At 43.4% G+C, this 26,322-nt stretch overlaps 1 long non-coding RNA gene across 4 annotated transcripts in view; it reads right to left on the minus strand.

Moving 5' to 3' along the window:
• LOC138758722 (uncharacterized) overlaps positions 1-25,588 on the minus strand; it is a 34,077-nt gene extending 8,489 nt beyond the window's left edge. Inside the window, exons 1-4 of one of the 4 annotated variants that reach the window (XR_011354399.1) lie at positions 25,559-25,588; positions 22,312-22,420; positions 4,881-5,004; positions 399-668 (exon numbers count right to left, since the gene is read on the minus strand). This is a non-coding gene — a long non-coding RNA (uncharacterized lncRNA). Of the gene's footprint in view, positions 1-398; positions 669-3,328; positions 3,437-4,880; positions 5,005-22,311; positions 22,468-25,558 lie in introns of those variants that run through there. The other 3 variants (XR_011354398.1, XR_011354397.1, XR_011354400.1) reach the window with 3 other exon arrangements.
• Positions 25,589-26,322: the final 734 nt, after the last annotated feature.

The following is a 26,322-nucleotide window of genomic DNA, read 5'->3' on the forward strand; positions in this document are numbered from 1 at the left end:
TTTGTGGATCAAATTCAATAATTGGGAAGCCAGTCTGAGCCCTTGGTCGACTTGCTGAGCTACAGTCGCATATTTAATTAGATTTTCTGGCTCAGAGACATCAGTTTATAGGAATGTTGTGAAGACTGCACTGATGGATTGATTGGAAACAAGTCTGGATTGAATTTAGTCCATTTCCTTACACAATAGCAAAACATGGGCGGGGGGGGGGGGGGGGGGGGGGAAACAAACAATAAAAACCAGAGAGTCAGAAGGAATTTCAATGAACTTGTGTACGAAAATCTTACAAAAATAATAGAATAGATTCCATTCCATTCCTTTCTGGCAACTGAAAGTAGTTGAGGTTCTTAGAGGGGCCCGCTCATCATCCAGACATGCTCAGTCTGGACATTTCTCACCTTGTGTTTCCAAGGACAAGTGTAGATTCTATTTCAAGATACTGGAATCATTTTTGTTGATTTTCTTCATTCCATTCCAACATTCCCATTCAGTGGCTATTATGAGAACAGGATGCAATCTTTCCGTGCTGATGCTATTTTATTGGACCGAGGCGGTCATCATTTTAAGACCATCTATCCACTTCAATTTAATCTTCTCTACCACCCATGCAATATCTTGAGATCGTTCACAACTTGTGGATGGTTTAGGATCATGCAGATGAATTCTGCCTGGCAATGGAAATAAAGAATTACTATCATGGATGGACACATCGTGGTCCTGTTTTCATAACAATAGACCCATCTCAGTTTTGAAAATTTCCAATCGATTCCCAGCATCAACAGTTCACGGGGATGTGTGCATTCATGATTTCCCTGTGAAAAAGTGTTCCTGATGTCCACCAAAGAGCCTGTTCTCTGCAATGTCCAGTGAATTGTATGGAATGGAGAACGTGTCTTATGAAGCAAGATGGACTGAGCTATGGCTTTTCTCTTTGGAGCAATTAAGGATGATAGGAGACTTATTGTAGCCATACAAGATTATGGGAGGCATAGTTAAGAATGGGCAGCCAGCACCTTTACCCCCCAGGGAGGCAATAGTAAGTACATGAGGACATCGGTTTAATATGATTGGGGAAAGATTAGGGAAGAGGTCAGAGATAAGATTTTTTTTTAAAGTGGCAAGTGCCTGGGAGGCTGGTACAATCGTGACATTTAAAAGATTCTTAGATTGCACATGGATGTAAGAAGAATAGAGAGTCATGGGTGTGCGGCATGGAAAGGTTGGAGTTTTGGGTAGGTTTGCATAGGTCGGCACATTATTGTGCGCCAAAGGGCCTGTTCTATGCTCCATGCCCCCTTGAACAGATACCCACCATACTCTCCCATCATGGGAAACAACATTTTGATATCTACTCTGTTCACACTCTGTACTCTCTCAATAGCAATAATTCTCTTGATATGGACAATCAGTGGAGGAGAACAATTGAAGGGAAACTAAAAGGAAGGAGGGAATTACACCAATGGAAACTCCATTCATGCTGCAAACCACAGTAAATCTCTTCATGGAACTTCACTCTTTTCAGATAAAACAAAGAGATTGGACTGTATATTCACTCAGGGTTGTGGGTACAAAAGAGTCCCACCAGGCAATAAAGTCTGAAATGTATGCAAGTCTGATGTACTCTTGACTCATAGCAAGAAGCTCATTGGGTCGAGCTTCAGGAGTGAGGAAGCAGCTGACATCCCAATGCAGTGTGAGAGTGTGCAGAGCTTTCTGGCTGGCTGCATTACTGCCTGGCACAGAGATGCCAATGCGTCTGCGACATCATGGGCACCAGATTTCATTCCATTGAGAACATCTACATGAAGTGGTCTCTTAAGAAAGCAGCCTCTAATCTCAAAGATGCCCACCACCAATTCCATGCCCTCTTCACGCCATCGGGGAAAAAAGTACATGAGCCTGAAAATGAGCACTCAGTGGAACAGGGACAGCTTCTGCCCCTCTGTCATCAGATTCCTGAATGAACAATGAACCACAGCCTTAACTTTGACTTTTTCTTGCACTATTTCTTAATTATTTTGTAAGGTGGTTTATATAAATGTTCGCACTGTGATGGCGCTGCAAAAACAATGAATTACGTGACATGTTCATAACAACAAATTCTGATTCTGAGAGGGACATTGAATGGAGGCCCTGCCCTCTCAGGTGAATGAATGCAGAAGATTCCATTGAACGAGCTTTGAAACAAACGGTTCTGTATCCCTGATATACTGCCAATTATTACCTCCCAAGCAACGAGAGGAAAAGACAAGATTATTTGTCACTCTGGAGTTGTGACAGCTTGCTATGCACAAATTGATTGCCAAGTTTTCTACAAGTCAACAATGAATACACTTCTACATTACTTCATTGGCTGTAAAAAGCCTTTAGAATTCAAAGCTGTAGAAACCTAAGCCATTCATCCAGTTTTCAAATCACACCATAATCACCCCATTTTCGAGAGGTTCACACAAAAATAATCCTTGCTGGTTTAAATAATATTCGGCACAAAGACAACACAAGGAAGAGGTGGTTCTTTGAGCTATTTGATTTCCTCTGAAACAATGGTGTTCGCCTGCAGGCATTCTCGCTCTGACACCAGACCAAGTTGCCTTTTACAATCTTCACTCTTTGCAGCCTTTTCTCCCTCAGATGCCACTTTGTGCACTTATTTTTGTCGTGTTGCAATAGCCTCAGTCTCAACACAAAGACTCTCACACATTCCACAGTCAGTCATATCCCTCCATAATAATACCCTCACCAACAGCCCTCCCCCCCCCCCCCCCTCCATCTTTATATTACCTTCCATCCTCGCAAATGGTGCATAATCTGTGCTCCTCCTGATCTGGCCAATTCCACATTGCAAACTTCTAAAGAGCTTTCATATTGTTAGCTGTGCTTTCAGGTGTCTGGGCCTGGAGCTCTAGAATTTCTATCCTCTTTTTAAAAAACAAACTTCGAAACCTACCTTTTAGAATACATTTTTGATTTCCCATACATGTGATAGCTACAACACAAGGTTTGTATTGTTATCATGCTTTTATCCCGTACAGAACATGCCAAATATATTACAAAGTAACATTGGTTGTAAAGGAGGCAATATGCAGCCTTCCCCCCCCCCCCCCCCCCCCCCCCACATTGCAAGATCCCATAAATTTCACTGTAAATATTAACCACACAGCTTTAGAATCACTGAAGCTCTCTGATCAGCTGAGTCCTTCCAGCCTTTCCTGCTATATTAGGGATTATAGGTATTGTAAGTGTTTTATTTCAGTAGAAACTTAAAAGGTTCAACAAATGATCCAGGGTCAGGTGCTCAAATCAGAAATAAAAAATGATGTCCACAAACCATTGAATCGAGTCGATTCATATTTTTCAGTGAGGGGAGTCTGCCGTCCTTATCTGGCCGATGGGATACAGGAGACAAGTTTGCTCAGTAGCACGGAAATGTTGATATCTATTATCAAGGCAGTGGAAGGAAAATAATAACATGGATTTATCGAGAGGGAAATTGGGGATAATGTAATGGTTTGACATAACAGTTAAGGGGTTTTTTTTGGAGATGGTAATGAGCAGAAGGTGAATTCACAGAGGCTTTTAATTCATTCCACCAAGAGTTATTAAGCATAGGTGGAGTGCAAAGACTGAATAGAACTGTAGAATGCTACAGCATAGAAAACAGGCCATTGGCCCTTCTAATCTGTGCTGACCATTAGTCCTAGTGACCTGATCCAAATCCATAACCCTCCACCCCTCTCCCATCCAGGTACCTATCCAATTTCTTAAAACTCAAGATTGAGCCCGCATTCACACCAGATGGCAGCCCCATTCCACACTCTCTTAATGAAGAACTTTCTCCTAATGTTCCCCCTAAATCTCTCCCCTTTCATCTTAAAACCATGACCTCTCGTATTAATGGATAGAAAGCAAAAAAAAAAGTGCAATTTCACCACAAACAATATACGCTCAATTAATTTGGCTTGATGTTTTGGGAATAGTTCAATGGGGTGGACACCTGAATGCACCAAACCCTTTCTACCCGAAGACTAATCTAAGAGCTCACCCTCTGCCACAATGCGGTACACCCTTCACTGGCCTAGATTTAGGGTGGTATAGAAGCACAACCTGTAGAGCCTCAGCCACAAAGCATCTCTGGTGCTGTCTGTGCAGAGTTTGCACATTCTCCCTGAAACCACATACTCTGGTTTCCTTTGACATGAGACGATTGCAGGGCATTTATTGATCATTATGCTGTGCCCTTCAGTTGTGGATGAGTATGGCAGCCTGGGAGAGGGGGAGTTGATGGGAATGTGGGGAGACTTAAATAGAATTAATGTAAATAGGTGCTCAATAATCAGTGCAGATTTGATGAGCTGAAGAAGCAGTTTCTGTCCTGTCTGATTATTACAATCTGAAATTCCAGAACTGGATTGATTTCTATGATTCGGTGGCAGCAGGAAAAAGCCCACGTTAGATGACCTGCCAGTTACAGCCACGTGCAAAAAAAAAATTAGATAGATGGTGGAAATGACGAACATTAAGATGATCAATTTGTGGATCGAGGGATATGCAGAATGGACAAGAACGTGCGAAGTACAACTTCAGCCGATGCTGCAAGCTCGAAGAGCTGATTAGCTCAGGCCCAAAACGCCTTACCCACCCCCCCCACCCATGGGTGCTGCGTGATCAGCTGAGATCCTCCAGCATTTCTGTGCATTTTCACTGTATTCTCATTGTCTGCAGACTTTCATGTTTTGCTCTATTCAGTTGCTCCACTACAAAATCTCTTCAAGGGATGCCTGCCCTGAGGAAGTTCTCCTCCTCTCTTCAAAGGTTCCGTGAGTGTCTCTCTCAAAGCTCGCCATCTGCACTCCCTGCAAACTCTATGACCATGTACTCACCTAGACTTGCTTCCACAGCCACGTGTCCTTCCTTAACACCTTTTGGCTGTTGGTCTGGACGCTTCTCGCTCCCATTCTTCCCCTTTTCTTTCTAGTCTTTAAGATGTTTGCCTTTTGCTTGTACCTTGAAGAAGGGTTTAGGCAAAAAAAAACGTTTACCTCCCATGAGTTCCACCAGCATTTCTGCATGTTTTTACTATAATTGCAGCGTCTGCAGACTTTCGTGTTCCACTCTGCTCTCATTTCCTGTCTACTTTGCACCTCATGGCATATAATGGGAGGATATAGAGAGAAAGAAAGTAAATCTATGATGGTTTTCTGCTCATTTAATTATCAAGGAGTCACAGAACAATAAAAATGATATCCTATTAAGAAATTAAAATATCTGCTTATTTTCTATCTGGCAATATAAAAGAAATTTAAAAAGACTCCATTAACAAAATACATTTGTTGGGCCAATTCCACCAAGGCTTTCACTGGTCAGCAAGTTTACTTATTCATATATAATTCATCACTATTAATTGAGAAACTATTTACCAAGCTGTGTGAATAGCACGAGGCCAACAGTCAATGGCTGGCTGCCTAATGCTCATTGCTGAGACACTGATGGAAAAAGCATCTCAATTGCACTTAATGTCTATTGCCTCTTATGGTCAATGTCTGGGCGACTACTGGACTAAAAAAATTAACAAGGATATATGTTACTTCACTAATGCTCTAAAGGTTTTTCAGAAAGAAGTGAGAGACAGTTCCGAGCTGAAAAGACATCTTGAAACAAAAAACTCTGCATGTAAATGGTCGATCATTAAACATCTCATGCACTGGGCCTCAATATCCTGAAGACAGACTCCCTCACGAATATACTTAAAAAGGGTTCAAGTGGAAATGTCCATAGCCTTGCAGATCAAATGTCAGAGAAGGGAAGTTTACTGAAGCGTTCAAACTAATGAGGCAACTCCTTTCATGAGAGTGTGAGCACATATTTCTGCAGATTAGGGAGAGCAGAAGAGTGAAGTTAGAGGCAGACCTTTTAGGAAATAAATTAGAAATTCCTTCCCACACAGACCAAGTCCTAAAAATTTTGGAACTCTGCAACAAAAAGTGTTTGATCAATTGTCAAAATTTGGGATTGATAAACTTTTGTGACCTAAGCTTATAAAGAGGTAAGAGGGGGAGATTTAGACAGGTGCATAAACCATGATATGAAGTGAATAACTCAATGGGGAGAAGCAGAAACAAGCTAGCATGGGCCAGCATGGTACAGAGGGGAGAAAGTGGCTAACACAATCAATACAAATAGGTTATAGTAGAGACATCGATACTGGTAAGAAATTACCATACGAGCAGGATCAAGGAATAAGCAATCTCTTCCTGTTTTTGTATTCCTATGGCTGCTCTGTGTGCTGAGTTGCTTGGATCTGATGATGTTATAGGATAATGAGACTTCTGGATAATGAAACTCCGGTAATTAAATAAAAATCTGTCATTGTCTCTGCACCCAATGTTTCTTCCATCTAACTGATTTGCAACCTCTCATGTTAGAAAATGTGCACACAAATTCTGCATCCACTTCCCTCACAGGCCAACTGCTCCTCCCAGGGAAGTCCTGCATGATTGGTCTCATTGTGCTTGAATACGGGGTTTACAACCCTCGGTTGTTTAGAAGCCCAGTGCTTGACCCTCAACTACTCTTCCTCCTATCTCAGTCTACTCGTTGGCTAATGGACAATCTTTTCAGAATCACTCTTGCTTCAGTACCTATTCTCAGTCTTGGCAAGCACAAGCCCCACTTCAGAGGAAGTTTGCGATCTCAGCCAATATATCTATACCGTATAGGAAGAATTCAGCATTGTGCTTTTAGTGAAACTCTACTGAGGTGGGGAAGTATCAGTAAGATCACACATGATCCTATGCACCAGCCAATTTTCCACCTAACCTCCATTTCTTTGGACTCCCTTACATTCTCATGAAGCTATCATTATTAAAACGTAGTTCTGCTTGGCCATTGTCTATTTTGAGGAAGGTTGCTGTGTGTAAATTAGTTTTGCGTTTCTTACATTTCAAAATGACTTTCAAAAGTGCATTATGAAAGCCCACATAAATTCAGTTCTAATCTATGTAAAGATTGCCTCCACTGCCACTGCCCTCGATGCGTTTTTTTTGTGGAGAACTAATTACAATCAAATCCCATCCAGCAACAAGCAGATTTTGAAAATAATAAAGAGCTACAAAAATTCTGAAGATCTGAGGTATGCCTTTGTTTCTTTAAATATTTTAACAAAAACAAATTCCCTTTTCAACAGCAGATCGAAAGCAGCCAGTGTTTCATAAGAAAACATTCACATTAAGAATCACTATTGTTTTCTGAGCTATGATCCAAGCATGAACGCAAATTCTTGATTCAAAAATCCATTAAGCCTGAACCCCTCCAGGCATTACTCATGAAACATTCCTTCCTGTTCCAGCGAAAACACTTAAATATTGGAAGATATTGTCAAGGATACAAATGGACATCAATTATAATTGGAAAGATAATCAACCTCTCATTGAGTCTTGTTACATCCAGGCTGGGGGGGGGGGGGGGGGGGAACTTCCTCATCAGTGTCCTCCCCCCTCCAGGACTCACTCTGTGAACAATTTTGCAAGCACTGAAAATTGTCAGAGGCGTTGATGAGAAAATCACTGTTTGTATAGCTGGATAGACAGAGCCCTGTGACTTGTGACAACTGCAATAATGTCCAGCTCCAAACAGGTACCCGAGTGAGATATGCAATTATTTTTAAAGGAGAAGGGGAATGTATTGATGGCATCAAATGACGTTCAATGGATGGCAGCTTATTGGGAGCAGACACAACACCTAGATCAGTAGGGCCATATTCTATGAATAAATATTCTTTCTGAACTCTGAAGAAATTAAGCAGGTGGAGAACTGGAAAAGATTTGATGAGTGAAAAGTATTCCTTTCTGTTGTGATAGCAGTGGGGAAGTTGGGGGGGGCGTAGTGGACTGGAGCGTTATAGTTGGGAGGAGAGACTGTTAAGGCTGAGGATGTTTCCTTTGGAACAATGAAGTGGAGATTTAATTGAAGTGTAGAGAATGATGAGAAGTGCAGAGAGGGTAAACAGAGGGGACACATTCCCTTGAGGAGAGGGAGAGGGAGATCAGTTACCAGGGAAAACAGAAGTTTAGAACCGAAGTCGTGGCACCTGAAACTCATAATATTATTGGATGGAGGAGTCAGAAACTTTCACCTCATTTAAAAACAACAAAGAGCAGAAGGATTCACAAATTACCTGACTCAACACCTGAAGAGTCAATCTGGACTGAAGGAAATGGGAAGTGGGGTTAGCCCAAAGCTATTTTAACTGTCTTAGACACTTTTCTGTGGGATAACCTTCCATTATTTCAGCACCGATAATTGTCCAGCATCTTTTCCTAAATGATGAGCTTACACCAAAAAAAAATTTGGTGAATTATTTAACTGTAGAAAGCATCAAAATGTATTCTGTCAACCTGGAAATTAGAATACAGCCTGAGAATACAGCAATGGTACATAGAAATGAATAAATGTATTCAAAAGTCATCCAGGAGTCTACAGACACCGTGATTGAAGTAAAAACAATGTTAGAGAAACTCATCAGGTCAAACCGTGTACTTTATATGGCAAGGATAGATACATAACCAACGTTTCAGGCTTGAGCCCTTCATCAAGGCATGAGCACAATATAGGCATATGCATGAACAGAATGGGGGGGGGGGGGAAGAGAGAGGAGCACAGTCCCACAGTCAAAAAGTAATAGGTGGATAAAGGAGGGAGGGCACCCCAGCAAACAGGGGAAATAGCTCTGTGAATGGAGAGGGAATGGTTGAGAGCTGGAGGAAAGAAGACAGAGGAAGAATGAGGAGTGGTCTAGCAGAAACCAGAGAAGTCACTGTTAATGCCATTGCAGTTGGTGAGCGCCCAGATAGAATATTAGGCGTTGCTCCTCCAATTTAATAGGTGGCCTTGATTTGACAGTGCACGATGTCATGGACAGACAAGTCAGCACAGGAGTGGGGTGCAGAATTGAAATGGTTGGCCACTTTGAGTTTCTTGTCATTGAAGTGGACAGAGTCATCTAATATGGTAATCACTGGATCACGATTGTAAGTAATTTCAGAGATCATCTTTCTCTGTCATGTTTAGATAAAGGAGGATACAGTTTCTGGACATGTGCTCGTCAACGGGGTAATCAATTCACCAAGTGTGATTTTTTTTCCAGAATTATTTTAATTGGTAGAAATTGGAAGATGAGCAAATCTCTCTTAGCATATACAGTATCAATGAAAACCCATTACCTTTCCATCAATAAAACCTCCGAAAATTAAGCTTAATTGTGCAGAATGCAAAACAAGTATCTAATTCTCCTTTTCAACAATTTCATAAGCAAGTAATTACACCAAGAATGCAGAGGACAGGCATGTTGCAGAGGCTGGAAAAAAATGTAATCTTCCTGAAGTTGTGGAGTAATGAATACTCCCTTCGGCACATCTTGTCCATGGTGATCAAGATGCCCATCTCAGGTTGTCATATTTGCCCATGTTTGGCCCATACCCATCTAACCCTTTCCTAGCTTTGTACTTTTTAAAAAAAAATTTAAAATTTTTCACACTATGAACCATACTAACCAAAATACACAAAAACATTTCCCTCTTGAATATACACAGTGTCATTTTCTCCCCTTTTTCCCCCTCCCTTCCCTCCCTCCCCCCCCCTCCCCACCCACTCAACGTTCAACCTATATGACACATTAAACAATGTCATCACACAATGAAAATAAACAAGAAATTTGTGTCTTCTACTTTTACAGTTCATTTCGTCTTCTTCTCCTTCTGTCATTTTAGGGGGTGGAGGTCCGCGGTAGGACTTCTCTGTTGTGTTCCATGTACGTTCCCAAATTTGTTCGAATACTGTGATGTTATTTCTTAAATTATATGTTATTTTTTCCAATGGAATACATTTATTCATTTCTATGTACCATTGCTGTATTCTCAGGCTATATTCTAATTTCCAGGTTGACATAATACATTTTTTTTGCTACAGCTAAGGCTATCATAAAAAATCTTTTTTGTGCTCCATCCAAATCAAGTCCAAGTTCTTTACTTCTTATATTACTTAGAAGAAAGATCTCTGGATTTTTTGGTATGTTGCTTTTTGTGATTTTATTTAATACCTGGTTTAGATCTTCCCAAAACTTTTCCACTTTCTCACATGCCCAAATTGCATGTACTGTTGTCCTGTTTCCTTCTTACAACGAAAACATCTGTCTGATACTGTTGGGTCCCATTTATTTAACTTTTGGGGCGTGGTGTATAGCCTGTGTAACCAATTATATTGTATCATGCGTAACCTCGTGTTTATTGTATTTCTCATAGTTCCGGAGCGTAGCTTTTCCCATGTTTCATTCTTTATCTTTATGTTTAGATCTTGTTCTCATTTTTGTTTGGGTTTACAGCTTGTTTCCTCGTTCTCTTTCTCTTGCAGTTTGATGTACATGTTTGTTATAAATAATTATCATTGTGTCTGTAATCACATATTCAAAATTGCTTCCTTCTGGTAACCTCAGTCTGCTTCCCAATTTGTTCTTCAAGTAGGTTTTCAGTTGGTGGTATGCAAACATTGTACCGTGAGTTATACCATATTTATCCTTCATTTATTCAAAAGATAATAATTTATTTCCCGAAAAACAATTTTCTATTCTTTTGATCCCTTTTCTCTCCCATTCTCTAAAGGAAAGGTTATCTATTGTGAAAGGGATTAGTTGATTTTGCATCAATATTAATTTTGGAAGTTGATAATTTGTTTTTTTCCTTTTTACGTGAATCTTCTTCCAAATGTTCAGCAGATGGTGCAGTACTGGTGAATTCCTATGTTGCACCAGCTTTTCATCCCACTTATATACTATATGTTCAGGTAGCTTCCTAGCTTTGTACTTGAACAAATGTCTTTTAAATGTTATAACTCCCCACCTGCCTCTATTGCATTCCATACACACACCACACTCTGCACAGAAATTGTTACCCTTTTAAATCTTTCCCCTCATGAACCTATGCCCCCTAGTTTTAGATTCCACTCCCCTGGGAAAAATAGGGTGATTATTCACCTTCTTTATGCCTCTCGCGTAAATCTCGACAAGTCACCCCTCAGCCTCTTTTGTACCCGGGAAAACATTTCTAGCTTCTCTCCACCATTCAAGCCCTCCAGTCAGTCCCAGAACATCTTTGCAAATCCTTATTTGCACCCCTTCCCGATTCCTTCACTTTTAAGAATGAAAGGGACTGGACTTCTGAAGTGAAAAAAAAATATTTTCAGTTGCATTTATTCCTCAAACTGCCTCCCCAACGGGTGCTATGACCGACTTCTCCTTCCCTGTGGCCTTGGTATCGCTTTTCCTCCAGACCCTTTAAAGTTCTAAGCTCACTTCCCTTCAGGGGTTCTATTACTGAATGAATTCTTTTTTTTTAAATTAAAACAAACAAACTTCAGATTCGAGAAAAGTGAAAACAGAGCATGCTGGAAACAATCAGCAGGTTAGTCAACGTCTCTGGAAAGAGATAACAGAAGTCTGGGACCTGAAACATTAACATTGTTTCTCATTGCAGGTATGCGCCCTGATCTTCAGAGAGGAAAATAAATCTTCAAAATAGGTTCACCTTGGAGAATTTTATTTTTTATTTTTAAAAGGGATAATTTCTACCCATGGATGCTGTACTATCTGCCGAGTTCCATCAGCAATTCGCTGTTTACTGGCTGACCTGTTTGCAGCATTTTCATTTTCCTGAATTGTGACTTGCTGAATGAAAGCTTAGTGCACTGGACAGAAAATCTTTACTTTGCTAGATCTCCCACCCACAACGTTCAATGCTGGAAAGACATCGCGAGAGCATCGATTCACGATCAATTTGAGGGAATACAGCCTTTATTCATGCTGATGCTCCTAGATCAACAATGACAAAGCCTTCTGAGAATTACTATTTTTGTCAAATGCAGTCAATAACTAGAATCTCACTTCATCTGGCTCGTGGAAAAGGACCCGAAATGCAAATATAGAGACAGTTCTTGTGTAGACACACAGGCAAGATCCCACAAACAACACTGAGATAAATGAGCTGCTAATTTCTGATGCTTATTCACTATTTTCCACCATCTCCTGCCACAACCTGCACTCAATGAATATTTCGTCTCATCAGGTTGTACTTGTCCCACCAGATGATAATATACTTCACAATATCTCCCAGACCAGCCCAAGTTAAGAACATTTAAGTTTTTCAATTTCAGGCAACCCAGTCCCTCTGTTAACCTAAGGTAAGGATGGGCAACCTTTTAATTTAGATCAGTGGTTTTCAAACTGCAACCCCCCCCCCCCACTCCAACTCACATCTTCCAATTTAAGTAATCTCTATGTCATAAGTACTCAGTGAGTAGAAATAAAAAAGCTTTGAAAACCACTGTTTACAGCACCTACTAGCCTGAATACACCTGGGATTGTCGGATCTCGGAAGCTAAGCAGCCTCAGGACTGGTCAGTAGTTGGAGGGAACACCCTGAAGGAACACCAGGTGCTGTAGGTTTCTGTGAGGGGCGCTGGACAAAGTAATGACTCTGTCTGCCTTACGGTTGGCAAAAGTTAAAGAAATTCATGCAGGTTATATTCTAAATGTAGTGTTACGTGACAATAATGGAACCTTCACTATTTTAATCGTACCTCGTTGACTCGTTATGTGCACGGTTCCATCACTCTAAAGGGCCAATGACAATTTTTCTCAAGCAAAATATTTCAGTAACAACTGGGTCTAGAGCAGTGATTCTCCACCTTCCCTTCCCACTCACATCCCACCATAAGCAATCCCTTACTAATCACAGGGCACCGATGGCATAGGGATCATTTAAGGTGGGATGCGAGTTGGGGAGCAGTTTGAAAACCACCGATTTAGACACACAGCATGGAAACAGGCCATTTCAGCCCATGAGTCCGTGCTGCCCAATTGATCCACACCCCCGGTACCAACTCATGAGCTGAAATGGCCTGAGGTCTAAATTGAAAAGTTGCCCACCCCCTGACTCAAGACCTCACTCCCTTTATTCACAATGTCCACCTCTCCATCCCCTGTTTATCACCTTCTCCCATCTAGTTCCATCCCTCACCTGGGTTGGCCTTTACTACACCCCCCCCCCCCCTCCTCCCCAATGGTTCCACTGTACATTGCCCCTCTCTGATCTGTTTCCACCCGGCCTCCCTCTCAATACTCCTGGTCATCTCTCTCTGCTGCGGATCTCCCAGCCACACTCTCGGTCCTCGGCAGGGGATCTTGTTGGAACAAGAGCAGGCAAATTAATCCGAAGTAAAACGACCAGCAGGTTACAGCTGAGACTGTGCAGGGGCGAGGAGAATGGGAGTGGGACGAATACTTTGGCTCCAGTCAACAGCGGATAATTAAAGGGTCAGATGACACAGATTTAACGTCTGGGCCAAGATAATGGAAAGGAGATTGAGGGAAAACATTTTCTCCCCCCCCCTCCTCTCTCCCGCGCCGCGCAGAGTGGTCCGGGACTCCGTGTCTGCGTTGGTGCCGAGGGGCGCTGCGGGGTGTGGGGTGGGGTGCGAGCCTGGGACGCCGTTGCAGGACTCGGGAGCTCGGAGCGAGCCCCCCCCCCCCCCCCCCGCCCCGTGCCCTCTCCCACACAGTTCAAGACCAAGTTCAGACACCGGGCCGGGAAGTTCATTCCCCCCAGAAACTGGGGGACGAGGGAGCGCGGAGAAGGGACGCCAATGTCGGGGGGAAAACGCCCGAGAAAAGTACGCGTGACAACACCATCCCACGCTTCGTAAAGTTGCCTCGCTTTCCTGAAAGGCTGGGTCCGGATTCAGGCTCAACTACTTCAGATCGACTCACAACCTGCAGACCTCCTTTCACATCTCCTGTTCGACCGGGGGTGGGGTGGGGGGTCTGGCCGTGGAGAGAAAAGGCACAGAGAATGTTTGCAATGATCTTTGCCCTATTTCCCCCATGCACTAAAATGCAGACACCACAACTTTACCCAGTACCTCTGCAGGGGTAGATTTAATCCGAAATACATTGACCTGCGAGATGAAGAATGTCGAAAGTCCAGTCTCTCTCCATCCACATCTGCGGGACCACCCTTCGGGCTCCCATCCGTGGCTTTTAATTTAAAAAACCCCCACCCCTGGAAATCTGGACAAGTGTCCGTGTGAACCGAGGCTCCCCCACTTACTACTGACTCCTTCTCCCTTTAATGCAACCGGTTCTCCCGCGGGGAGGAGGTCAAAGGCTCCGGCGCAGCGGTCCCAACGACCCAGCTCCTCTCTCCTCCCATCCCGCGGCTCCTCGGAGATGTGCCCTCTCCTGTTCGCTGCAATCAGATGAGCTGGCAAATTCGAGAGCCAGAAAGCGAGTGGGACGCCGCCGTGTGCTGCGCCCGACGCTCTCGGGAGGGCTGGACGGAGATCTTCTGGAGACGGGTCCCCGGTGAAACAGCCTTTTGACAAAATATCCCAAGGAGCGGCCAGCACGTAGTAAATGAGTCCAATTTCCTTTCGCAGTAAAAACCACTGACCCATCCCTGCTCTGTTCCTGCCCTCACTTGAAGGTTGTTGGTCAATGAGTCACCAAGGATTCATGGGGGGGGGGGGGGGGGGGGGGGGACATTCTCCCTATTTCAATCCCAAACGGTCTGATACGGATTGGTCAGCCAGGGGGAACATTCGCCCAACTTCCTGGGTGTGTCGGGTCCTGCAAGAAGTTTGTAAGATGAAATGAGATGTCCTCTCATTTTTCTAAATTCTCGAGATTATAAGTCTACTCTGATCAATCCTTACTTCAGTGCCAAAACCTGGCATCCACTGCATTCCCTGGAACATCACTGCATACCCTGGAACATCACTGCATCCTTGGAACATCACTGCATTCCCTGGAACATCACTGCATTCCCTTCATGGGAGAATATTTGCTTTGGGTGTGGAGATGTGGAGAGACCAAAACTATGCACCGACTCACTGTACGAATGCATGGAGACACCTTTATCCTTGGAGTCCAGTCCTCTTGCATTTAAGGGGAAATATACTACTAGTTCTAATTGCTTGCAACATATGCATGTTATTTCAATGACCTGTTATTTCAATGAGCTGTGTTCTCGCACCAACCCTCTTTTCAATCTTCTTCAGCATGATGCTGAACCAAGCCATGAAAGACCCCAACAATGAAGACGCTGTTTACATCCGGTACCGCACGGATGGCAGTCTCTTCAATCTGAGGCGCCTGCAAGCTCACACCAAGACACAAGAGAAACTTGTCCGTGAACTACTCTTTGCAGATGATGCCGCTTTAGTTGCCCATTCAGAGCCAGCTCTTCAGCGCTTGACGTCCTGCTTTGCGGAAACTGCCAAAATGTTTGGCCTGGAAGTCAGCCTGAAGAAAACTGAGGTCCTCCATCAGCCAGCTCCCCACCATGACTACCAGCCCCCCCACATCTCCATCGGGCACACAAAACTCAAAACGGTCAACCAGTTTACCTATCTCGGCTGCACCATTTCATCAGATGCAAGGATCGACAATGAGATAGACAACAGACTCGCCAAGGCAAATAGCGCCTTTGGAAGACTACACAAAAGAGTCTGGAAAAACAACCAACTGAAAAACCTCACAAAGATAAGCGTATACAGAGCCGTTGTCATACCCACACTCCTGTTCGGCTCCGAATCATGGGTCCTCTACCGGCACCACCTACGGCTCCTAGAACGCTTCCACCAGCGTTGTCTCCGCTCCATCCTCAACATCCATTGGAGCGCTCACACCCCTAACGTCGAGGTACTCGAGATGGCAGAGGTCGACAGCATCGAGTCCACGCTGCTGAAGATCCAGCTGCGCTGGATGGGTCACGTCTCCAGAATGGAGGACCATCGCCTTCCCAAGATCGTATTATATGGCGAGCTCTCCACTGGCCACCGTGACAGAGGTGCACCAAAGAAAAGGTACAAGGACTGCCTAAAGAAATCTCTTGGTGCCTGCCACATTGACCACCGCCAGTGGGCTGATAACGCCTCAAACCGTGCATCTTGGCGCCTCACAGTTTGGCGGGCAGCAGCCTCCTTTGAAGAAGACCGCAGAGCCCACCTCACTGACAAAAGGCAAAGGAGGAAAAACCCAACACCCAACACCAACCAACCAATTTTCCCTTGCAACCGCTGCAATCGTGTCTGCCTGTCCCGCATCGGACTGGTCAGCCACAAACGAGCCTGCAGCTGACGTGGACTTTTTACCCCCTCCATTAATCTTCGTCCGCGAAGCCAAGCCAAAAAAAGAAGACACATGAACATCAATGTCAGTTTGAATTACATTATCTAATCTCTCACCATTTAGAAAACACAGCTTTTTTTGTGTGTTGTGCCCCAAAGTGGATAACTTACAGAGTGCGGGGGATAGCAGATCAGCCAGTCAGCCCATCATGTCCATGGTAAGCATCTGCCAAGTTCTTGCCCAATTACTCAACTTGTCCATATCCCATTAAAGCCTCTGCACATCCTTCTCCCCACACACAATCCCAATGAGTTTGGTGTCACCAGCAAACCTGGATATAAAATAATATCTGCTTATATTATGTCATTAAAAACCTGCCTCCAATTTGTCATTAAAAAAATCCTACCAGTTGGACTATGCTCCTCCCACTGGCCCACCCCACCCCCCCCCCCCCCCCCTACCATTTTGTTAGGGCACCTGTCTCCATTTTATCATTAAAAAAATTCAATGACAGGGATCTCCCAGTGGCCAACCATTTAAATTCTGCACCCCACTCCCTTGCTCACGTCTGTCCATGGCCTCATGTACTATCCCACCTGCAAATTAGAGGAACAACACTTGATTTTCTGCCTGGGCACTCTCCAATCGGATGTCATTCACACTGACCTCCAGTTTTTTGCTAGCCCACGCTCCATTCTCACTCCCTTCCCATTCTATTTGTCTGCTTTCCTGCAGCTCTCCACCCCCTTCCCTCTCCACTCACAGAGCCATCCTCCCCTCTTCACCCCACTTGCTGATGTACCCTCCTTCCCTTATCCACCTATTACCTCCTACCTTTGGGACTGTGCTCCACCCCATCCACCATTTTGTTTGGGCACCTGCTGATGTTTTGTCATACCTTGATGAAGGCCTCAAGCCTGAAACGTTGGTTATGCACCATTTCATCAGATGCAAGGATCGACAACGAGATAGACAACAGACTCGCCAAGGCAAATAGCGCCTTTGGAAGACTACACAAAAGAGTCTGGAAAAACAACCAACTGAAAAACCTCACAAAGATAAGCGTATACAGAGCCGTTGTCATACCCACACTCCTGTTCGGCTCCGAATCATGGGTCCTCTACCGGCACCACCTACGGCTCCTAGAACGCTTCCACCAGCGTTGTCTCCGCTCCATCCTCAACATCCATTGGAGCGCTCACACCCCTAACGTCGAGGTACTCGAGATGGCAGAGGCCGACAGTATCGAGTCCACGCTGCTGAAGATCCAGCTGCGCTCGGTGGGTCACGTCTCCAGAATGGAGGACCATCGCCTTCCCAAGATCGTGTTATATGGCGAGCTCTCCACTGGCCACCGAGACAGAGGTGCATCAAAGAGGTACAAGGACTGCCTAAAGAAATCTCTTGGTGCCTGCCACATTGACCACCGCTAGTGGGCTGATCTCGCCTCAAACCATGCATCTTGGCGCCTCTCAGTTTGGCGGGCAGCAACCTCCTTTGAAGAAGACCGCAGAGCCCACCTCACTGACAAAGACAAAGTTGGAAAAACCCAACACCCAACCCCAACCCACCAATTTTCCCCTACAACCGCTGCAACCGTGTCTGCCTGTCCCGCATCGGACTTGTTGGCCACAAACGAGCCTGCAGCTGACGTGGACATTTACCCCCTCCATAAATCTTTGTCCGCGAAGCCAAGCCAAAGAAAGAAAGAAAGAAGAATAAAGTACACTGTTTGACCTACTGAGTTTCTCTAGCGTTGTGTTTTTACTTCAACCACAGTGTCTGCAGACTTTCATGTTTTACTTCTGGATACATTACATTTTGTCTTCTCAGAAAATCACTAATATGGATTAGTTGTGCCCATGAGTCACAGTCTATTAACCTGAGAAAAATCATTTGTTTCTTCTGTTTACTTTCTGCCTAAATGACCAATTCCATGTTTCCGAGCACTCTACTCTCCAGGATTAAATTCTAAATGCAGCACATGCACAGATTTCCCCTTTTCCAATACTGCTCGTCACATTCTCAAAGTCCTCCAGCAGATTAGTCAAACAAGATTTTCCTTTCTATAGATCTGTGCTGACTCTGTTTGATCCTACTATCCTTTTTAAAATGTTTTGTAGTAACAATCTTCATCACAGATTGTCAGTTGAAGAAACACTTGCAAACATAGCATGGAGCCAACATGGATGGGAGTTTGCAGGCTGCTGGTGACTTGCGGTCGAAGGACTCACCCCATTCAGCGATCTGCTGGAAACTTATGGCAGCCAGGTACCTGAACTGGGATTCGAGAGGGTTCTGAGGGAAAGAAGGGCCTTGGGCGCTGAAGGCTTCCCGATTATATCGGAGGTTTGGATCTGGAATTTGGGTTGCCAATGGTCTGCGCAGTTGCAGAGGCTGCGGGAGCGCTGGAGGCAAATCCATGGGCACTCAATGTACCTGAGGGGTCTCTTACTGTTGGGGTGCCTGGCAACGCTAATAAAGACTCATTGTTTGCCTTAGGGCAGGCAACATGTATGTTATGTTTGGTATTTTAACGTGATAATAAAAGGAATCTTGTATCTTTTCTTGTCTATTTTCCTATCCACTAATCTCCATGATCTCACTTCCAAATGATTGCAAGATCCAGAAAGTGAGCCATTGCATATGGGATCATCCAAATTTAATGAGAACAAATGACCATGAAACATTAACAAAGGATTAAAACTGTGGAACGGCAGAGTAAATTTCTGGATTAAAAACCAAGGCTACCTTAAGACAGGAAATGCTAGTGTAACCCAACAGCTCAGGCTGATCTATAAACTGATCAGAAAGGTTGTCTATTCTGAAGAACAGAGAAACAAAATCTGGCAAACTTATTCACTGTCTCCAGAGATCATCACAGCATATCCATTACTTCTCCGGTAGTTTATCTGAAGTTTTAGCTCTTCCAAGGGAAGAATAAAAACTTTGTGGAAACTTACCTCAATAGAATGGGGGGGGAAGAGATACAAGATTAGTCTGCTTTCTACAGTTTCTTGTATTCATTTTAAAATGCATTACAGCCCTTGAACTACTTTTGCTGCGTCGTAATTGATGTAAAGTGGCAGTTTTAAATGAATGTGCTAAATCTCATTATCAAAAGCAAGTGCAACTAGTGAATCCATTGGGGCTGAAAGGTGTTTTATTGACCAATTTGTAATCTTGATTCTCACAAAATTGACCCAGTGAGAACCGTTCCTTGGATAAATATCTTATTGTTCCTGGAATCCGCTCGAGAGAAATATGAACCTAAAAAGATTCAGCATTTCACAGCACCAAGCAATTCACAAATGAGCAGCAGAACTGAGACACTATCTCATTGTCACTTCCTTCAGAAGGAGCATTGCCTGTTGACTTGCAGATAGACACAGAGTGATCTGTGCTCACTGGAACCTAATGATTGAAAGTTCCCACTCTTCGTCTGGGCTACTAAATGAATCCATTCATGATGCCTCTCAGATCAAGAGGTCAGCTGCTGTTCGTTATCAGAACCTTGCTTGTCCTATTAAAGCCCACACACAAGCCTCCTGCTCCAGTTAGCTTTTGTCTTCGAATGGGGGACAACATTTAGCAGCCTGCTGTGGTGTCCTGAAGCATCTGGGACCTGTGCAGAATGTTCATCCTCAGCAAGAGGCTCTGATAGCTCAGTGGCTAGAGCACTGGTCTTGTAAACCAAGGGTTGTGAGTTCCTCCCTTGCAGGAGCCTGGACAAAGTAAAGTGGCAGCTCTCTGTCTTCCTCACAACACTAACTGTAGTATTCCATGATAATAATGGAATGTTAAGAGTGGCTCCTCACTAATTGCTGTGTATTTATTTGGTTTCCAGTGGAGATGTTCTGACATATTTAACAAATTCTTTATTGCTTCTTGATTATTTTTTATGGCCCTCTGCAAATGGCTCAGCAAATCATTATATCGAGTGGGGAATTGTAGATCAGCAATAACCTCTGGCCTTGGCAGCAATATTCATATCCTGTAAACATATGATTTAAAAAGCATCAGGAGCACAGTGGTGTAGCTATTAGAGCTGCTCTTGTCTAATGGCTCAGTGATTTAGTTTCAATCTTGACCTCTGGCGCGATATGGGCGAAGGTTGAACATTCTGCCCATGACAACGTGGGCTTCCTCTGGATACTCTTGCTCCCATATCTGAAAACAGTTTTCTGGTCACTCATATTCATGACATAATGTTTATTCATTTGTTGAATACTTGTCCTGTGCATGCACGTGTGTTCTGTGGCTGGTTATGTGTCTACGTGTTTTGCACTGAGGACTGAAGAAAGCTGTTTTGTCAGGTTGTACTTGTGCATCTGGTGGCAATAAACTTGACTAAACTGTGCCCTGTGTGTGGGTGAGGGTAAGAATTGGTGGGAAATTATTGGGAGTGTGGGGATAAATTTAGTGGTGAGCTAGTTTTGACCTGCAGAGACTCTTTTTTTTAAATGTAAAGAAATATTAATATAAGAAAATGTGGAAGCAAAATACTGCAGTTGCTGGAATTCTGAATTAAAAACAGTAAATACTCAGGAGTTATGAGTAGATCTGAACTATTCACTCTATTTCTCTCTGCCCAGATGCTATCTGAATTATTGTGTATTTCTAGCACTTTCATCCAGAAAGCCATGAAGCTTTTGGAATTGACTTGCCCACAGAAGGCAGAGGGTGGTAGTAGATGGAATGTATCCTGCCTGGATGTCAGTGATGAGTAATGTTCCACAGAGATCTGTTCTGGGAGCCTTGCTCTTGTGTGATTTTTATAAATGACTAGGATGAAGAAGGCAAGTAAATTTGCAGTTAACACAAAGATAGGAGGTGTTGTGGATAGCGTCGAATGTAGTTGTAGGTTACGACAGGATGTAGACAGGATGCAGAGTTGGGCAGATGGCATTCAATTGGGAAAGTGTGAAATGATGTACTTTGGAAGACCGATCTTGAAGGTTGAGTATGTGGTTACTGGCAGTGGAACAGAGGCATCTTGGGGTCCAAGTCCATAGATCCCTCAAGGTTGCTGTGCAAGTTGATGGGGTGGTTAGAAAGTGTATGGTGTGCTGGCCTCTATTTGGCAGGGGTTTGAGTTCAAGAGCTGTGAGGTAATGTTGCAGCTCTGTAAAACTCTGATTAGAACAACTAAGTGTCTTCAGTTCTAGTTGCCTCATTATAAGAAGGATGTGGCAATTTTAGAGAGGGTGCAAAGAAGATTTCCAGGATGTTGCCTGGATTGGAGAAAGGTTGAAGAGCAAGAATTTTTTTCTTCAGACCATTGGAGGCTGAGTGGCAGCTTAAGAGAGGTGTATAAGAATAAGAAAGGCAGAGATAGGGTGGACAGCCAAGACTACTTCTCTAGGGCTGCAATGACCAATACCAGAGGTCATCTTTTTAATGCGAGGGGAGGAAAATTTCGGGGCGATGCCAGGGGTAGGTTTATTGTACACCGAGAGTACTGGGTGTCTGAAATGCATTGCTGGGTGTGGCAATAGGGACATACAAAAAAACTTTTATATAGGCACGTGAATGTAAGAGAAATAGATAGTTATTATCGGGGGTGAGATTGAGAGGATTGATTGATGTTGGAATAGGTTTATAGAGGTCAGCACAACACAGTGGACTGAAGGTCTGGTACTGTGCTGTACCTTTCAGTGTTCTTTGTTTTTCTTCTGCTATCATCAAATAAAGACTGAGCTTACTGTAGAGAACATAGATTGGAACTGTTCAGCACAGAACATGCCTTTTGACCCAAGATGTCTGTACCCCAACATGATGCCTAAGTTAAGCTAAAACTCTGCTGCTTGCACCCGGCTCATATCCCTGTGTTCCCTGTTTTGTCATGTGTCTGAATTAAAACACGAGAAGTCTGTAGGCACCGTGGTTGAAGTAAAGACACAAGGCTGGAGAACCTCAGCAGGTCAAACAGTGTCCTTTATGTAGCAAAGATAGTTACATAACCGACATTTCAGGCTTGAGCCCGCTCTAATTTATAAGGGCTAATGTTAAGTCACTCACCCAGAAAGGTAACCATCAGGAATAGAAACATCAATCGGTGATCTGATTAAAATGTTCAGTAAAACGTATACCTTGAAGAAGGGCTCAGGCCCAAAAGGTTGGTTATATATCTTTACCTCCAATGGACGCTGAAAGACCCGTTGAGTAGCTCCAGCATTTCTGTGTTTTCAATTCGATTCCAAGCTCAGTCTTTCCATCTGATTTTTTTCCTCGCTTTTCCTGTTTCTATTAAATGATCAAAACCTTGGTCAAAGAGAGAAATTCTTGGAAGCATCTGTTGGAAGGAGAGGGAGATAGAGAGGTTCAAAAGGAAGGGCTTTTTCAGCTGGACGCACAGTTGCAATGGTTGAAGCAATTAAAAATGAGGGCGCACAAGAGGACAGAATTGGAGGAGGGTAAACACCTTTGTGGGCTGTGGGTTTGCTGGAGATTTTTTAAAATTGGGTCAAGGAGGAGCGACAGAGAATCGAATATTTCAAAGTCACTGTTTCTCCAGACTGGGAGAGGAGGTAATGGGTGAACGAAACTTGGCATAGGAAGCCCAATCACAGCAGACCCAAAGATTCCACCTCCCTCCCCTGCTGTAGGTGAACTTACTTCTCCCTCTTTTTCCCAACCAATAACCACTTGTGCAAAACCACCCCAGAGCCTGTTCTCCACCAATAGCCAGGAGGTCAGAGAACGTCATGAGGTCAAAGGCAGAAACAAAGATACCATTTCAGATCAGTGGACTGGACAGTTGCAATTGTCCATCCAGCTGAAGGGGTCCTTTTTAAAGGACATTGAGCCTCATCCCATTGCAAACTAGCCACTCAAACCTAATGTTTTTGGCATTCATGTTCAGATCACATGAGTTCATAATATCCAACAAGAAACCATTTCTTCAGAGACCAGAGGAAGCAGATTATAAAAGATCAGCTACAGCCATTCAGAGGTTAAAATCCATTCAGTGCAGTTTCTTCCTGTGGATTTTTTTTCAACTTTCAGTAAAAAACAGTGGATTTCTCCCCATCGCTGTGCCAGTGCACAGACAGCTGCTCAATTCAAAGATCAATTTCCTTCTTCTGCTCACACGTCCTGTACAAATGCCAAGTCAAATTGGATGAAGGAGAGCTTATTTTCCAACAGCTCGAGCTCTCCACCAGTCACGCAATACACCTACAGGGAATTAATATGCTTAAAAGGGCTTTCTGGCTGTAAAAACACAATAAGAGCCTTCTTTGACGGGCTCTCTAGAATGAAAAGACTGTGATACTGAAAGAAAACTAATGAACTGTTTATCATGATTAAATAATGGAGGGGTAATGTTGGATATTCTGACTTAATGGAACTTGGCTTTAATTGTTTCCATGCTTTGTGTTGTCTTGTGTATAAAAAGGAAGTCACTCGATGGAAAACATTCAAACATTCACTGAGCACAAGATTTTTGCCGTTCATAGCCTCTCTCCAGGTTTGTGAAAAGTGCCCCTCAGCCCCTATTTTTTTTAATCTCACTTCAGAAGTGGCTAACTTTTGATCAAGCTTGGAACTCTTCCTTCTCAGAACATTATGATATGCTCATAAGACATGGAGCGGAAGTAGGCTGCTCAGCCCATCGAGTCTGCCCCACCATTTAATCATGAGCTGATCCATTACCTCACTCAGCCCCACTGCTCAGCCTCCCCATAACCTTTCATGCCCTGGGCTAATCAAGAACTTATCAACCTCTGCCTTAAGTATACCCAATGACTGGCCTGCACAGCCGCCTGTGGCAACAAATTCCACAGATTTACCACCCTGTGGCTGAAGAAATTTCTCTTGCATCTGTGTTCTAAGCCAAGACGATTCAATCCTGAAGTTATGCTCTCTTGTCCTAGGCTCTCCCAAAGCAAGAAGCCATCCTTCATCCTTGCACCTCGACAGTAATGAAGATCGTGTCATAGATCCTGCTATGTCTAATGTCTGCTCCCTGGAATAAGAACTCAGAAATAGGAGCAGGAGTTGACCATTAGGCGCATCGAGCCTGCTCCACCATTCAATAAAATCATGGCTGATCTGATCGACTCAACTCCACATTCCTTCTTTTTTCCCCCATATCCCTTAATTCCTTTTTTATGTAAAAATCTATATAACTGAACCTTAAATATGTTTAATGAGGTCACCTCAACTGCTTCCCTGGGCAGAGAATTCCACAGATTCACTTTGCTCTGGGAAAAAGTTTTTCCTCATCTCCGTCCTAAATCTACTCCCCTGAATCTTGAGGCTGTGTCCCCAAGTTCAGTGAAAACAATTTCCCCTACCTCTATATTCCTTTCATAATTTTATATGTTTCTGTAAGAATAGGGGTGTGTAACTGTGGCTAGGTTTCACCCATCCCTGTTGTTCACAAGGATGGGTGAAACGAAGGAACAACAGTCAGAGAACCTTCTGATAGTAAAGCCACCAGAACTGACGGAAAGCCCACCAATCCTTGTGTCATTTGGGGCTGAGATCCCGGCCAACCTTTAAACCACAAGAAATAAGATCCACGCCTCTATTTATATCTATTCTAACTTGACGTGTGCATTCCAGCAAAGAAAGACTTGCATTCCTTACCCATCCTTTACAACCTCAAAACTTCACAACCAATTGTTGAAGTTGTAATGCAGGAAATACGACGATGATTTTTGTAAGTAGACACCCATGAATATCACTATAATAATCACCAGATAATCTGTTTATTGTCTTATGTTCAGTACAACAGTTAGTACCATCAGATCTCTTTTACATCCACCTGCAAGAGCAGTTGGGTCTTCAGTTTAATTTTAATTTTTGTTGATTAATTTAGAAATCAGTACAGGCCCTTTCGGCCCACGAGCCCATGCTGCCAAATTACACCCAATTCAACCACAATCCCAGTACATTTTGAACAATTGGAGGAAACTGGAGCACCCAGAGGAATCCCACACATACACGGGATCCCACTGTGGACCCCTCTACACCGGAGAGACCGGAAGCAGACTGGGAGATTGCTTTGTTGAGCACCTCAGCTCTGTCCGCTGCAATAGCGTGGATCTCCCATTTCAATTCCCTATACTATTCCCTTGCTGACATGTCTGCCCCTGGTCTCATGTACTGCCAGACCGAAACCACCCGTAAATTGGAGGAACAACATCTCAGCTGAACAATGTATAAACCAACATAAAATTCAGAAGTGATTCTCCATTGAAACTAAAGACAATGAGGGTTTACTCAGAGAAACATCTGTGTACACAAGGAATCCATCTGTTTGTTAGCTGGGTAGACAGCCCAGAAGCACTTGCTTGTAAACTTTTGGAAAAGTTGGAACTTCAAACACTCAGAGTCACTTGTATAATCTGTATAAACAAGCAGGAGGCCATCTACCATGATTCATGCTTTTGGAGAAATTAAACAAAATCAGCAGTGATGTCATGTCATGTGATTATGATGGCAGAGAGGCATCTTTAATATTGCACCAGTTTCATCTAAAGTCAGAGAGGCAGTAACCTTCAATAAGAGAGGAGCTGTTACGTGTTCTCGCTTTGACAGGGAATTGACACAGAATCAATGTGGCTTTAGGAAAAGATGGTCACTCGACTGTTTCTCTTGGTCAAGAGAGAGCAGTGCCGCCGTAATCATCTTTAATATTTTTTCTTAATTTAATCTTTCCCTGGGTTTATGAAATCATCGTGTGAAGCACAAGTTCCAAAACCTCCATGCAAGAGAGGGGGATTTGTGTAAAAAGTCATTCGTATGAAAAAATATTTATTTGAAAACAAATCTCCAAGAATTTGTGAGTTTGAGAATTTTCGAACAGCAGTTTTAAAGACTCTGAGTTTCAACACAAAAGATTTATGAGACTGAAGTTTAAAATCATCTTTTCAGAATTAGGCCTGAACTGTAATGGTTTGGGATTTGCCCCATTGTGAATAGTGGGATTAAGTTTAGATTTAAAGAAAATTTTATATTATTAATAAAAACTATTGTTTTGAAGATACCATTGTCTTGGTGAATTTCTATTGATGGTGGTATAGCACCCTCGACATTTCTGGCTGCTCAACCCCACCCCCTGCATTCCCTATTTCCTTTTGGTCAGAAATGATAAATTCTACTTAGTCCCTTATCACATCCAATTGACACTTTTGTTG

Source organism: Narcine bancroftii, chromosome 3 (genome assembly GCF_036971445.1).
Source record: "Narcine bancroftii isolate sNarBan1 chromosome 3, sNarBan1.hap1, whole genome shotgun sequence".
NCBI classification, from domain to species: domain Eukaryota; kingdom Metazoa; phylum Chordata; class Chondrichthyes; order Torpediniformes; family Narcinidae; genus Narcine; species Narcine bancroftii.